The 13,496-nt window shown below is 40.2% G+C and overlaps 1 non-coding gene across 1 annotated transcript; it reads left to right on the top strand.

The window, feature by feature from the left end:
• Window positions 1-897: 897 nt before the first annotated feature.
• Trnat-agu (transfer RNA threonine (anticodon AGU)) lies at window positions 898-969 on the top strand. Its single transcript has one exon. It is a non-coding gene; the product is annotated as a tRNA-Thr (tRNA).
• Window positions 970-13,496: the final 12,527 nt, after the last annotated feature.

The following is a 13,496-nucleotide window of genomic DNA, read 5'->3' as shown; positions in this document are numbered from 1 at the left end:
ATAATTCATGTCTCACATCTGTACAAGGCTAAACTCCATAAAAATACTTCCATATGAAAATGAAATGAAATGTTGTGTGGCTATGACCTCCCATCGGGTAGACTGATTACCTGGTGCAATCCTTTTAATTTGAAGCCACTTTGGCGACTTGTGTATTGATGAGGATGATATGACGATGAAGACAACACAACACCCAGTCTCCAAGCAGAGAAAATCTCTGACCCAGCCAGGAACTGAACCCTGCCCCCTCAGATGGCATTCTGCCATGCTGACCACAAAGCTATGGAAACAGACACCTCCAGACAAGACTTCCTAATATTTAAATTTATACAAATCAAATTTCATTTGTATAAGTACCAGCACTTGGGTTTCAGGCTGAATCACCCATTTACATTTGATGATGATGTATTAATCCAGAACATGCAGAGCCTCAGCAATTCTGTTTGTGTGTAAAGGGGAATTTAAAGTAGACTGGGGAAGCAGTGAGAATTTGGATTGAGGAGGGATGTGTGCCCGGGTAATCTGTGCAGTTGTGCTAACCACTGTGTCAAGGTGGCTTAGGGGCTAACACACCTGCCTAGTAAGCAGGAGACATGGGGTTTGTCTTGGTACAAATTTTCACTTGATGTTTCAATCTAACTATATGAAATCATTCTGTATGAGATCAGTAAAGTATCTGAAATTGTGCCATTTCCTTTGTATAAGTACCTGTACCTGTGTTTCAGGCTGAATCCCACATTTACGTTCGATGCTGAGGTGCTATCCCAGAACATGGACAGCCTTGGCAACTCTTTTCATGTGCAACAGTGAATTTAAAGTAGACTGGGATGGCAGTGAGAATTTGGATCAAGGAGGGAAGCGTGCCAAAGTAATCCATGCAGTTATGTTACATGCTGTGCCAAGGTGGCTTAGTGGATAATGCACCTGCCTAGTAAGCTGGAGGCCCAGGTTCGATTCCTGGCTTCGGTACAAATTTTCACTCCCTGCTTCAGTCTCTATACATAAAATTAAATTTATATTTGACTTTTACAAATTTCTCTTTTTCAGAATTGCCAGTCTGCATTTTATACCATCTCTACTTCTATCATCATCAATTTCTTTGCTGCGTAAATAGCAAAACTCATCTACTACATTCAGTTCTTCATTTTCTACTCTAATTCCCTCATCATCACCTGATTTAATCTGACTGCATTCCATTACCATTATTTTATTTTTATTGATGTTCATCTTATAATCTCTTTTTAACAGAGTATCCATCATGCTCTTCAAAGTCCTTCATCATGTCTGGCAGAATTATAGTGTCATACGAAAACCCTGCTGTTACCTCTACAGTTTCCTTTGCATGTCCTTGTTTAACTGCAGTCTGGTTTCTGAAAACATTATAGACAACTTTTTGCTCCCTGTATTTTATCCCTGCTACCTTCAGAATTTCAAAGACAGTATTCCAGTCATCACTGTCTAAATCTACAAATGCTACAAATGTAAGTTTACCTTTCTTCAGCCTGTCTTCAAAGAAAAGTCGTGGAGTCACTATTGCCTCAGATGAACCTACATTTCTCAGGAATCCAAACTGATCTCGCCTGAGATTCCATCTGCCGGTCTTTCCATTCTTTTATAATAACTAGCTTATCGCCTGGTGCTTTGCTTGCATGAAGAATGGTCTGCACAGATCTTTTTTGTTTCTTTAATCGAATTTTTATGTTGTTCAAAATTGAAACACCTTCTAAACTTTTCATGCTAATTAAGGCCATAGAAACATGGTCTTTTCAGAATGTACTTTTGACCAAAAGGCTATTCTGGTAGCTAGAATACAAGGTTTCTGTTAATCATTGCTTTTGCGTTGTTGTGGTGATATTTCCATAGAAATTTTTGTAGCCCAACACATATTTCTTTTATTTAACCGAGAAGTGAAACACCAGTTTTCATACATTTAACTCTATTTTTTTTTAACATACCAAAATATTTTCAGAAAAATTATCACCCCCTATTTCACCCATGTACAGGTAATGAAATAATTCATAAAACTTTTCATACTCTGTATCACTCCCTTAGGTGTTGAATTTCCAAAAATACTGAACACGTATTTCTTTTATTTCTAACCGAGAAGTCTAAAATCAATTTTCATAGGCGTAGCTTTAAAAATGCTTTATTAGTTCTTTAATAATGATTTACTTACAAAAAACTTTCACCCACCATTTTACATCTTAGTGGCTTAATTTTCAAAAATGCTGAAACACGTACTTTTTATTTCTGACTGAGAAACCAGATACCAATTTTTGTATTTCTAGCTTCAAAATTGCCTTATTGACAACATATTTTTCAAATAGCCACTCATACCTTATTTCAGCCCTTCAGGGATGGAATCCTTTCATGAAAGGCACCTGCAGTATAAGATCCACCACTCTCCAAATTTCAAGTTTCTGTCTTTAGCAGTTTGGACTGGGCAATGATGAGTCAGTTAGTTAATCAGTCTGGTACTATTTCACCCCCTTAGGGGTTGAATTTCCAAAAACAGCGTGATGCATATTCTTTTATTTCTAACAGAGCAGCTTAAAAAATGCATATATAATGAAATATTTCGATAAAAAGTTTCAACCCCTATTTCACCTTGGGAACTGAATTTCCAAAAACAGTATTTCATTTATTTCTGACTGAGAAACCAAATTCCAAATTTCATAGGTCTAGTTTCAAAATTGTCTTAATGGCGACATAACCACCCCCCCCCCCCCCCCCCCCCAATGAACGATGTACCCTGCTGTTGGTGGGAAGGCTTGCGTGCCTCATCAATACAGATAGCCACACTGTTGGTGCAATCATAACAGCAGGGTATCTGTTGAGAGGCCAGACAAACGCATGATTCCTGAAGAGGGGTAGCAGCCTTTTCAGTAGTTGCAGGGGAAACAGCCTGGATGATTAACTGACTGTCTTGTAACATATACCAGAACAGCCAGTTGTGCTGGTATTGTGAACAGCTGAAAGCCAAGGGAAACTCCAGCCGTAATTTTTCACAAGGACAGGCAATTCTACTGTATGGTTAAATGATGATGGCATCCTCTTGGGTAAAATATTACGGAGTAAAATAGTCCTCCATTCAGATCTCTGGGCAGAGACCACTAAGGAGGATGTCATTATTAGGAGAAACAAAACTGGCGTTCTACAGATCAAAGCATGCAATGTCTGATCCCTTAATCGGGAATGTAGTTTAGAAAATTTAAAAAGGGAAATCGATAGGTTAAAGTTAGATATAGTGGGAATAACTGAAGTTGGGTGGCAGGAGGAAAAGGACTTCTGGTCAAGTGAATAGAGGGTTATAAATACAAAATGAAATAGGGGTAATGCGGGAGTAGATTTAATAATGAGTAAAAAGAATAAGAACACGGATAAGCAACTATGAACAGCATAGGGAATACATTATTGCAGCCAACGTAGACATGAAGCCTACACCCACCACCATAAGTTTATATGCCAACTAGCTCCGCAGATGAGGAGATTATTCAGATAATTAAGGGAGGTAAACAGTAGGTTTAATAATGAATAGGAAAATAGGAATGCGGGTAAGCTACTACAAACAGCATAGTGAACGCATTATTGTGGCCAAGATAGATACGAAGCCCACACCTACTACAGTAGTACAAGTTTATATGCCAACTAGCTCTGCAGATGACGAAGAAATGTATGATGAAATAAAAGAAATTATTCAGATAGTGAAGGGAGACGAAAATTTAATAGTCATGGGTGACTGGAATTCGAGTGTAGGAAAAGGGAGAGAAGGAAACGTAGTAGGTGAATATGGATTGGGGCTAAGAAATGAAAGAGGAAGCCGCCTGGTAGAATTTTGCACAGAGCACAACTTAATCATAGCTAACACTTGGTTTAAGAATCAAGATAGAAGGTTGTATACATGGAAGAACCCTGGAGATACTAAAAGGTATCAGATAGATTATATAATGGTAAGACAGAGATTTAGGAACCAGGTTTTAAATTGTAAGACATTTCCAGGGGCAGATGTGGACTCTGACCACAATCTATTGGTTATGACCTGTAGATTAAAACTGAAGAAACTGCAAAAAGGTGGGAATTTAAGGAGATGGGACCTGGATAAACTGAAAGAACCAGAGGTTGTACAGAGTTTCAGGGAGAGCATAAGGGAACAATTGACAGGAATGGGGGAAAGAAATACAGTAGAAGAAGAATGGGTAGCTTTGAGGGATGAAGTAGTGAAGGCAGCAGAGGATCAAGTAGGTAAAAAGACGAGGGCTAGTAGAAATCCTTGGGTAACAGAAGAAATATTGAATTTAATTGATGAAAGGAGAAAATATAAAAATGCAGTAAATCAAGCAGGCAAAAAAGAATACAAACGTCTCAAAAATGAGATCGACAGGAAGTGCAAAATGGCTAAGCAGGGATGGCTAGAGGACAAATGTAAGGATGTAGAGGCTTATCTCACTAGGGGTAAGATAGATACTGCCTACAGGAAAATTAAAGAGACCTTTGGAGATAAGAGAACCACTTGCATGAACATCAAGAGCTCAGATGGAAACCCAGTTCTAAGCAAAGAAGGGAAAGCAGAAAGGTGGAAGGAGTATATAGAGGGTCTATACAAGGGTGATGTACTTGAGGACATCATCATCATCATCATCATCATTTAAAACTGATTATGCCTTTCAGCGTTCAGTCTGGAGCATAGCCCCCCTTATACAGTTCCTCCATGATCCCCTATTCAGTGCTAACATTGATGCCTCTTCTGATGTTAAACCTATTACTTCAAAATCATTCTTAACCAAATCCAGGTACCTTCTCCTCGGTCTGCCCCGACTCCTCCTACCCTCTACTGCTGAATCCATGAGTCTCTTGGGTAACCTTGCTTCTCCCATGCGTGTAACATGACCCCACCATCTAAGCCAGTTCGCCCTGACTGCTACATCTATAGAGTTCATTCCCAGTTTTTCTTTGATTTCCTCATTGTGGACACCCTCCTGCCATTGTTCCCATCTACTAGTACCTGCAATCATCCTAGCTACTTTCATATCTGTAACCTCAACCTTGTTGATAAGGTAACCTGAATCCACCCAGCTTTCGCTCCCATACAACAAAGTTGGTCGAAAGATTGAACGGTGCACAGATAACTTAGTCTTGGTACTGACTTCCTTCTTGCAGAAGAGAGTAGATCGTAGCTGAGCGCTCACTACATTAGCTTTGCTACACCTCGCTTCCAGTTCTTTCACTACATTGCCATCCTGTGAGAATATGCATCCTAAGTACTTGAAACCGTCCACCTGTTCTAACTTTGTTCCTCCTATTTGGCACTCAATCCGTTTATATTTCTTTCCCACTGACATTACTTTCGTTTTGGAGATGCTAATCTTCATACCATAGTCCTTACATTTCTGATCTAGCTCTGAAATATTACTTTGCAAACTTTCAATCGAATCTGCCATCACAACTAAGTCATCCGCATATGCAAGACTGCTTATTTTGTGTTCACATATCTTAATCTCACCCAGCCAGTCTATTGTTTTCAACATATGATCCATGAATAATATGAACAACAGTGGAGACAGGTTGCAGCCTTGTCTTACCCCTGAAACTACTCTGAACCATGAACTCAATTTACCATCAACTCTAACTGCTGCCTGACTATCCATGTAAAGACATTTAATTGCTTGCAAAAGTTTGCCTATTATTCCATAATCTTGTAGAACAGACAATAACTTCCTCCTAGGAACCCGGTCATATGCCTTTTCTAGATCTATAAAGCATAGATACAATTCCCTGTTCCACTCATAACACTTCTCCATTATTTGCCGTAAGCTAAAGATCTGGTCCTGACAACCTCTAAGAGGCCTAAACCCACACTGATTTTCATCCAATTGGTCCTCAACTAATACTCGCACTTTCCTTTCAACAATACCTGCGAAGATTTTACCCACAACGCTGATTAAAGAGATACCTCTGTAGTTGTTACAATCTCTTCTGTTTCCATGTTTAAAGATTGGTGTGATCACTGCTTTTGTCCAGTCTGATGGAACCTGTCCCGACTCCCAGGCCATTTCAATTATCCTGTGTAGCCATTTAAGACCTGACATTCCACTGTATTTGATGAGTTCCGACTTAATTTCATCCACCCCAGCCGCTTTATTGCACTGCAATCTATTGACCATTTTTTTCCACTTCCTCAAATGTGATCCTATTTCCATCATCATTCCTATCCCATTCTACCTCGAAATATGAAACATTACTGATTGCATTTTCACCTACATTGAGCAACTCTTCAAAATATTCCCTCCATCTGCCCAAGGCATCCACAGGATTCACCAGCAGTTTTCCTGACCTGTCCAAAATACTTGTCATTTCCTTCTTACCTCCCTCTCGAAGACTGCTAATTACACTCCAGAATGGTTTTCCAGCAGCTTGACCCATAGTCTCCAACCTGTTTCCAAAGTCTTCCCACGATTTCTTCTTGGATGCTGCAATTATCTGTTTGGCTTTGTTTCTTTCTTCAACATAACTTTCTCTGTCTACCTGGGTTCTGGTATGTAGCCATTTTTGATACGCCTTCTTTTTCCTTTTACAGGCTGCCTTGACTGTATCATTCCACCAAGCTGTTTGCTTCTTCCTACTTTTACACACTACTGTTCCAAGACATTCTTTAGCCACTTCTAGGACTGTGTCCCTGTACCTTGTCCATTCCTTTTCCAATGACTGTAATTGGCTACATTCAACTAACTGGTACCTTTCTGAGATCGCTGTTATGTACTTGTGCCTGATTTCCTTATCCTGAAGTTTCTCCACTCTTATCCTCCTACATATGGACCTTACCTCCTGCACTTTCGGCCTCACAAGCCCAATTTCACTGCAGATTAAATAATGATCAGTGTCATCAAAGAATCCCCTGAATACACGTGTGTCCCTCACAGCCTTCCTGAATTCCTGATCTGTTACTATATAGTCAATGACAGATCTGGTTCCCCTGCCTTCCCAAGTATACCGGTGAATGTTCTTATGTTTAAAAAAGGAGTTTGTGATTACTAAGCCCATACTGGCACAGAAATCCAAGAGTTGTTTCCCGTTCCTGTTGGCCTCCATATCCTCTCCAAATTTACCCATAACCTTTTCATACCCTTCTGTTCGATTTCCAATCCTGGCGTTAAAATCACCCATGAGCAGAACACTGTCCTTGTCCTTTACTCTAACAACTACATCACTGAGTGCCTCATAAAAACTATCCATCTTATCTTGATCTGTCCCTTCACAATGCGAATATACTGACACAATCCTAATTTTCTTGCTAGACACTGTCAAATCTATCCACATCAGTCGTTTGTTTACATACCTTATTGCAACTACGCTGGGTTCCATTTCTTTCCTAATGTAAAGCCCTACACCCCATTGTGCTATTCCTGCTTTGACTCCTGACAGGTAGACCTTGTATTCTCCCACTTCCTCTTCTTTCTCACCCCTTACCCGAATGTCACTAACAGCTAAAACGTCGAGCCCCATCTTACTTGCAGCCTCTGCCAGCTCTACCTTCTTCCCAGAGTAGCCCCCATTGATATTAATAGCTCCCCATCTCATTACCATTTGTTTGCCAAGTCTTATCTTAGGAGTCCCTGGTTTGTCAGTTAGAGGTGGGACTCCGTCACCTCCAAAGGTCCGAGGCATTTTGCTCTGATTGTTGCCAGCATCATACTTAAAGTACCAGGGAAGCAGGTTGCTAGCCTTACTTGCCCCGAGTCCCATTGGGTTTTACCCCTAACGGCTGAGGGACTAACCAGTGGATTTGGTAGTCTTTGCCGTATGAGCACAAAGGTGACCACGACTCAGAATATGTCCGAGATGCCCAGCCTTATTCCAAAGTAACTGGTATCCCGACTGTCAGGACCACTTACTTGGCCACTCATACGTTGCCCGTGGTTCATGAACTAGGACATGACTACAGGAGGACAATATTATGGAAATAGAAAGGATGTAGATGAAGATGAAATGGGAGATACGATACTGCGTGAAGAGTTTGACAGATCACTGAAAGACCTGAGTCGAAACAAGGCCCCCGGAGTAGACAACATTCCAGTGGAACTACTGACGGCCTTGGGAGAGCCAGTCCTGACAAAACTCTACCATCTGGTGAGCAAGATGTATGAAACAGGCGAGGTACCCTCAGACTTCAGGAAGAATATAATAATTCCAATCCCAAAGAAAGCGGGAGTTGACAGATGTGAAAATTACCGAACAATCAGATTAATAAGCCACAGCTGCAAAATACTAACACGAATTCTTTACAGACGAATGGAAAAAGTAGTAGAAGCCGACCTTGGGGAAGATCAGTTTGGATTCCGTAGAAAAATGGAAACACGTGAGGCAATACTGACCTTACGACTTATCTTAGAAGAAAGATTAAGGAAAGGCAAACCTACGTTTCTAGCATTTGTAGACTTGGAGAAGGCTTTTGACAATGTTGACTGGAATACTCTCTTTCAAATTCTAAAGGTGGCAGGGGTAAAATACAGGGAGCGAAAGGCTATTTACAATTTGTACAGAAACCAGATGGCAGTTATAAGAGTCGAGGGACATGAAAGAGAAGTAGTGGTTGGGAAGGGAGTAAGACAGGGTTGTAGCCTCTCCCCGATGTTATTCAATCTGTATATTGAGCAAGCAGTAAAGGAAACAAAAGAAAAATTCGGAGTAAGTATTAAAATCCATGGAGAAGAAATAAAAACTTTGAGGTTCGCCGATGACATTGTAATTCTGTCAGAGACTGCAAAGGACTTGGAAGAGCAGCTGAACGGAATGGATGGTGTCTTGAAAGGAGGATATAAGATGAACATCAACAAAAGCAAAACGAGGATAATGGAATGTAGTCGAATTAAGTCGGGTGATGTTGAGGGTATTAGATTAGGAAATGAGACACTTAAAGTAGTAAAGGAGTTTTGCTATTTGGGGAGCAAAATAACTGATGATGGTCGAAGTAGAGATGATATAAAATGTAGACTGGCAATGGCAAGGAAAGCGTTTCTGAAGAAGAGAAATTTGTGAACATCGAGTATAGATTTAAGTGTCAGAAAGTCATTTCTGAAAGTATTTGTATGGAGTGTAGCCATGTATGGAAGTGAAACATGGACGATAAATAGTTTAGACAAGAAGAGAATAGAAGCTTTCGAAATGTGATGCTACAGAAGAATGCTGAAGATTAGATGGGTAGGTCACATAACTAATGAGGAGGTACTGAATAGAATTGGGGAGAAGAGGAGTTTGTGGCACAACTTGACAAGAAGAAAGGACCGGTTGGTAGGACATGTCTTGAGGCATCAGGGTATCACAAATTTAGCATTGGAGGGCAGCGTGGAGGGTAAAAATCGTAGGGGGAGACCAAGAGATGAATACACTAAGCAGATTCAGAAGGATGTAGGTTGCAGTAGGTACTGGGAGATGAAGAAACTTGCACAGGATAGAGTAGCATGGAGAGCTGCATCAAACCAGTCTCAGGACTGAAGACCACAACAACAACAAGGGAGGTGAAAATTTAATAGTCATGGGGGACTTTAATTCAATAGTAGCAAAAGGAAGAGAATATGGACTGGGGAAAGAAATGAAAGATGAAGCCACCTGTTAGAATTTTGCACAGAACATAATTTAATTACAGCTAACACACTTGGTTTAAGAATCATGAAAGAAGGCTGTAAGAGTGGAAGAGACCTGGTGACACCGGAAGGTTTCAGATTGATTATATAATGGTTAGAAGAGATTTAGGAACCAGGTTTTAAATTGTAAGAAATCTCCAGGGGCAGATGTGGACTCTTGACCACAATTTATTGGTTATGAACTACAGATTAAAGGTCAAGAAAATGAAAAAAGGCAGGAATTTAAGGAAATGGGACCCCGATAAACTGAGAGAAACAGGGGTTGTCAAGCACCTCAGATGGAGCATTAGGGAATGACTGACAAAAGAACAGGGGAAAGGACTCCAGTAGAAGAAGAATGGGTAGCTGTTAGAGACAAAATAGTGAAGGTAGCAGAGGACCAAGTACGTAAAAAGATGAGAGCTAGTAGAAAACCTTGGGTAACACGAAAGATACTGAATTTAATCAACGATAGGAGAAAACATAAAAACACAACAAATGAAGCAAACGAACGGGTATACAAATGCCTAAAAAATGAGACTGACAGGAAGTGGAAAATGACTAAGCAGGAACGGTGAGGAAAAATGTAGGGACGTGGAAGCATATATCATTAGGGGTAAGATAGATCATGCCTATAGGAAAACTAAAGCTAGACCTTTGGAGAAAAGAGAACCACCTGTGTGAATATCAAGGGCTGAGATGGAAAACCAGTCCAAAGTAATGAAGGGAAAGCAGAAAGGTAGAAGGAGTACATAGAGGGTCTACACAAGGAAGATTACTTGAGGGCAATATTATGGAACTGGAAGAGAACGTAGAGGAAGATGAGAAGGGAGATATGATACTGCGTGAGGATGTGACAAAGCACTGAAAGACTTGGAAAACAAGGCCCTGGGGGTAGACACCATTCCGTTACAGCTACATAGCTTTGTGAGAGCCAGCCATGACAAAACTCTTCTATCTGGTGAGCAAGATTTATGAGTTAGGCAAAATACCTTCAGAGTTCATGAAGAATGTAATAATCCCGATTCCAAATAAACAAGTTGCTGACAGGTGTGAAAATTACTGAACTATCAGTTTAATAAGTCACAGCTGCAAAATACTAACACAAATCCTTTACAAAAGAATGGAACAACTAGTAGAAGCTGTACTCGGAGAAGATCTGTCTGGATTCCGGAGAAATGTAGGAACATGCGAGGCAACTGACCCTTAACATAGACAAATGTAATGTATTGCGAATACATAGAAAGAAGGATCCTTTATTGTATGGTTATATGATAGCAGAACAAACACTGGTAGCAGTTACTTCTGTAAAATATCTGGGGGTATGCGTGCGGAACGATTTGAAGTGGAATGATCATATAAAATTAATTGTTGGTAAGGCGGATACCAGGTTGAGATTCATTGGGAGAGTCCTTAGAAAATGTAGTCCATCAACAAAGGAGGTGGCTTACAAAACACTCGTTCGACCTATACTTGAGTATTGCGCATCAGTGTTGGATCCGTACCAGATCGGGTTGACGGAGGAGATAGAGAAGATCCAAAGAAGAGCGGCGTGTTTCGTCACAGGGTTATTTGGTAACCGTGATAGCGTTATGGAGATGTTTAACAAACTCAAGTGGCAGACTCTGCAAGAGAGGCGCTCTGCATTGCGGTGTAGCTTGCTCGCCAGGTTTCGAGAGGGTGCGTTTCTGGACCAGGCATCGAATAAAAAAAAGTGCTTCCCCCTACTTACACCTCCCGAGGAGATCACAAATGTAAAATTAGAGAGATTAGAGTGCGCACGGAGGCTTTCAGACAGTCGTTCTTCCCGCGAACCATACGCGACTGGAACAGGAAAGGGAGGTAATGACAGTGGCACGTAAAGTGCCCTCCGCCACACACCGTTGGGTGGCTTGCGGAGTATAAATGTAGATGTAGATGTAGAATACTGACTTCTCACAGAATATAGGTTAAGGAAGGAAAATCTACATTTACAGCATTTGTAGACTTAGAGAAAGCTTTTGCCAATGTTGATTGGAACACTCTCTTTCAAATTCTAAAGGTGGCAGGGGTAAAATATAGGGAGCGAAAGGTTATTTACAATTTGTACAGAAGTGAGATGGCAGTTATAAGAGTCGAGGAACAGGAAACAGAAGCAATGGTTGAGAAGGGAGTGAGAGGGTTGTAGCCTATCCTTGACGTTATTCAATCTGTACACTGAGCAAGCAGTAAAGGAAAGAAAAGAAAAAATTGGAGGAGGAACTGAAGCCAATGGAGAAGAAAGAAAAACTTTTGAGGTTTGTCAATGACATTGCAATTAATTCTGTCTGAGACGGCAAAGAACCTGAAAGAGCAGCTGAACAGAATGGACAGTGTCTTGAGAGGTGCAAATAAGATGAATATCAGCAAAAGCAAAATGAGGATACGGGAATGTTGTTGAATTAAATCAGGTGATGCTGAGGGAATTAGAATAGAAAATGAGACACTTGAAGTTTTAAATGAGTCTTGCTATTTGGGAAGCAAAATAACAGTGATGGTCGACGTACAGGATACAAAATGTAGACTGCCAATGGCAAGAAAAGCATTTCTGAAGAAGAGAAATTTGCTAACATTGAGTATAGATTTAAGTTTCAGGAAGTCCTTTCTGAAAGTATTTGTATGAAGTGTAGCCATGTATGGAAGTGAAACATACATGATAAACAATTTAGGCAAGAAGATAATAGAGGCTTTTGAAATGCAGTGCTACAGAAGCATGCTGACGATTAGATGGGTAGATCACATAACTAATGATGAGGTACTGAATAGAACTGGGGAGAAGAGAAATTGGTGGTACAAACTGATTAGAAGAAGGGATCAGTTGGTAGGACACATTCTGAGGCACCAAGGGATCAGCAATTTAGTACTGGAGGGAAGTGTGGGGGTTAAAAATCTTAGAGGCCAGGAGATGAATACAGTACGCAGATTCAGAAGGGTATAGGTTGGAGTAGTTACTCAGAGATGAAGAGGCTTGCACAGGATAGAGTAGCATGGAGAACTGCATCAAACCAGTCTTTGGACTGAAGTCCACAACAACAAGGGCAACATATTTTCAAAAAGCCTCTCATCCCCTATTTCACGCCCTTAGGGGTGGAATTTTGAAAAATCCCTTCTTAGACAATCCTACAGAATAAGATTAACACACTTTTGCAAATTTCAAGTTTCAATCCTTAGTGGTCTGTGGGGTATAATAAGGTGTCAGTGAGTCAGTCAGTTGGGACACTGCCTTTTATATATAGAGATATTTATAAATAATTTGTGTCAGTATTTTGCAACCACGTCTTATTGAACATATTCAAACTTGCCAGCACTTTCCTTTCCAAGAACTGAAATTACCACTTTCTTCTTGAATTCTGACAGTATTGTGTTTGTCTAAAGTATCTTGCAGATCAGATGCACTTTTTGTTCCAATACATCCAAAGTCAGGAGGTCCTCTATGATGCAGAACATGTCAGAAAAAGAAGATAGTCAATAAATACTTACAAAGAAAAACAATTATCCTAATGTACCTTCCACAGATTCCAACTGAAATAGTCCTCATGGATGTGGAATGTGTTAAAAACACTTCAAACATATTACTATTTAAAAGGTAATAAATAACTTGTCAGGCTTTTGTATCCATGCATTTTCAAATAGAAAAACTGTTTTTAAACATTTATTTACAATGATCACAGTACAACAATGAATTTATGGAGAATTATTCAGACTACTAATAATAGCATTATTTGTTATTATTAGGAACATATGCACATCAGTTACTTGACATGCCTCCATGGCCGATGTCACTAATGCACACTTGAGTGGTGGGGCTCGACTTGGGGATAAATGTGTTCAAATCCTTGTGGTGGGAAAAAATTTCATTGC

Source organism: Schistocerca cancellata, chromosome 2, assembly GCF_023864275.1.
Source record: "Schistocerca cancellata isolate TAMUIC-IGC-003103 chromosome 2, iqSchCanc2.1, whole genome shotgun sequence".
NCBI lineage: Eukaryota > Metazoa > Arthropoda > Insecta > Orthoptera > Acrididae > Schistocerca > Schistocerca cancellata.
Note: the sequence above shows the minus strand (reverse complement) of the source record. Positions and strands in the feature narration are given on the sequence as shown.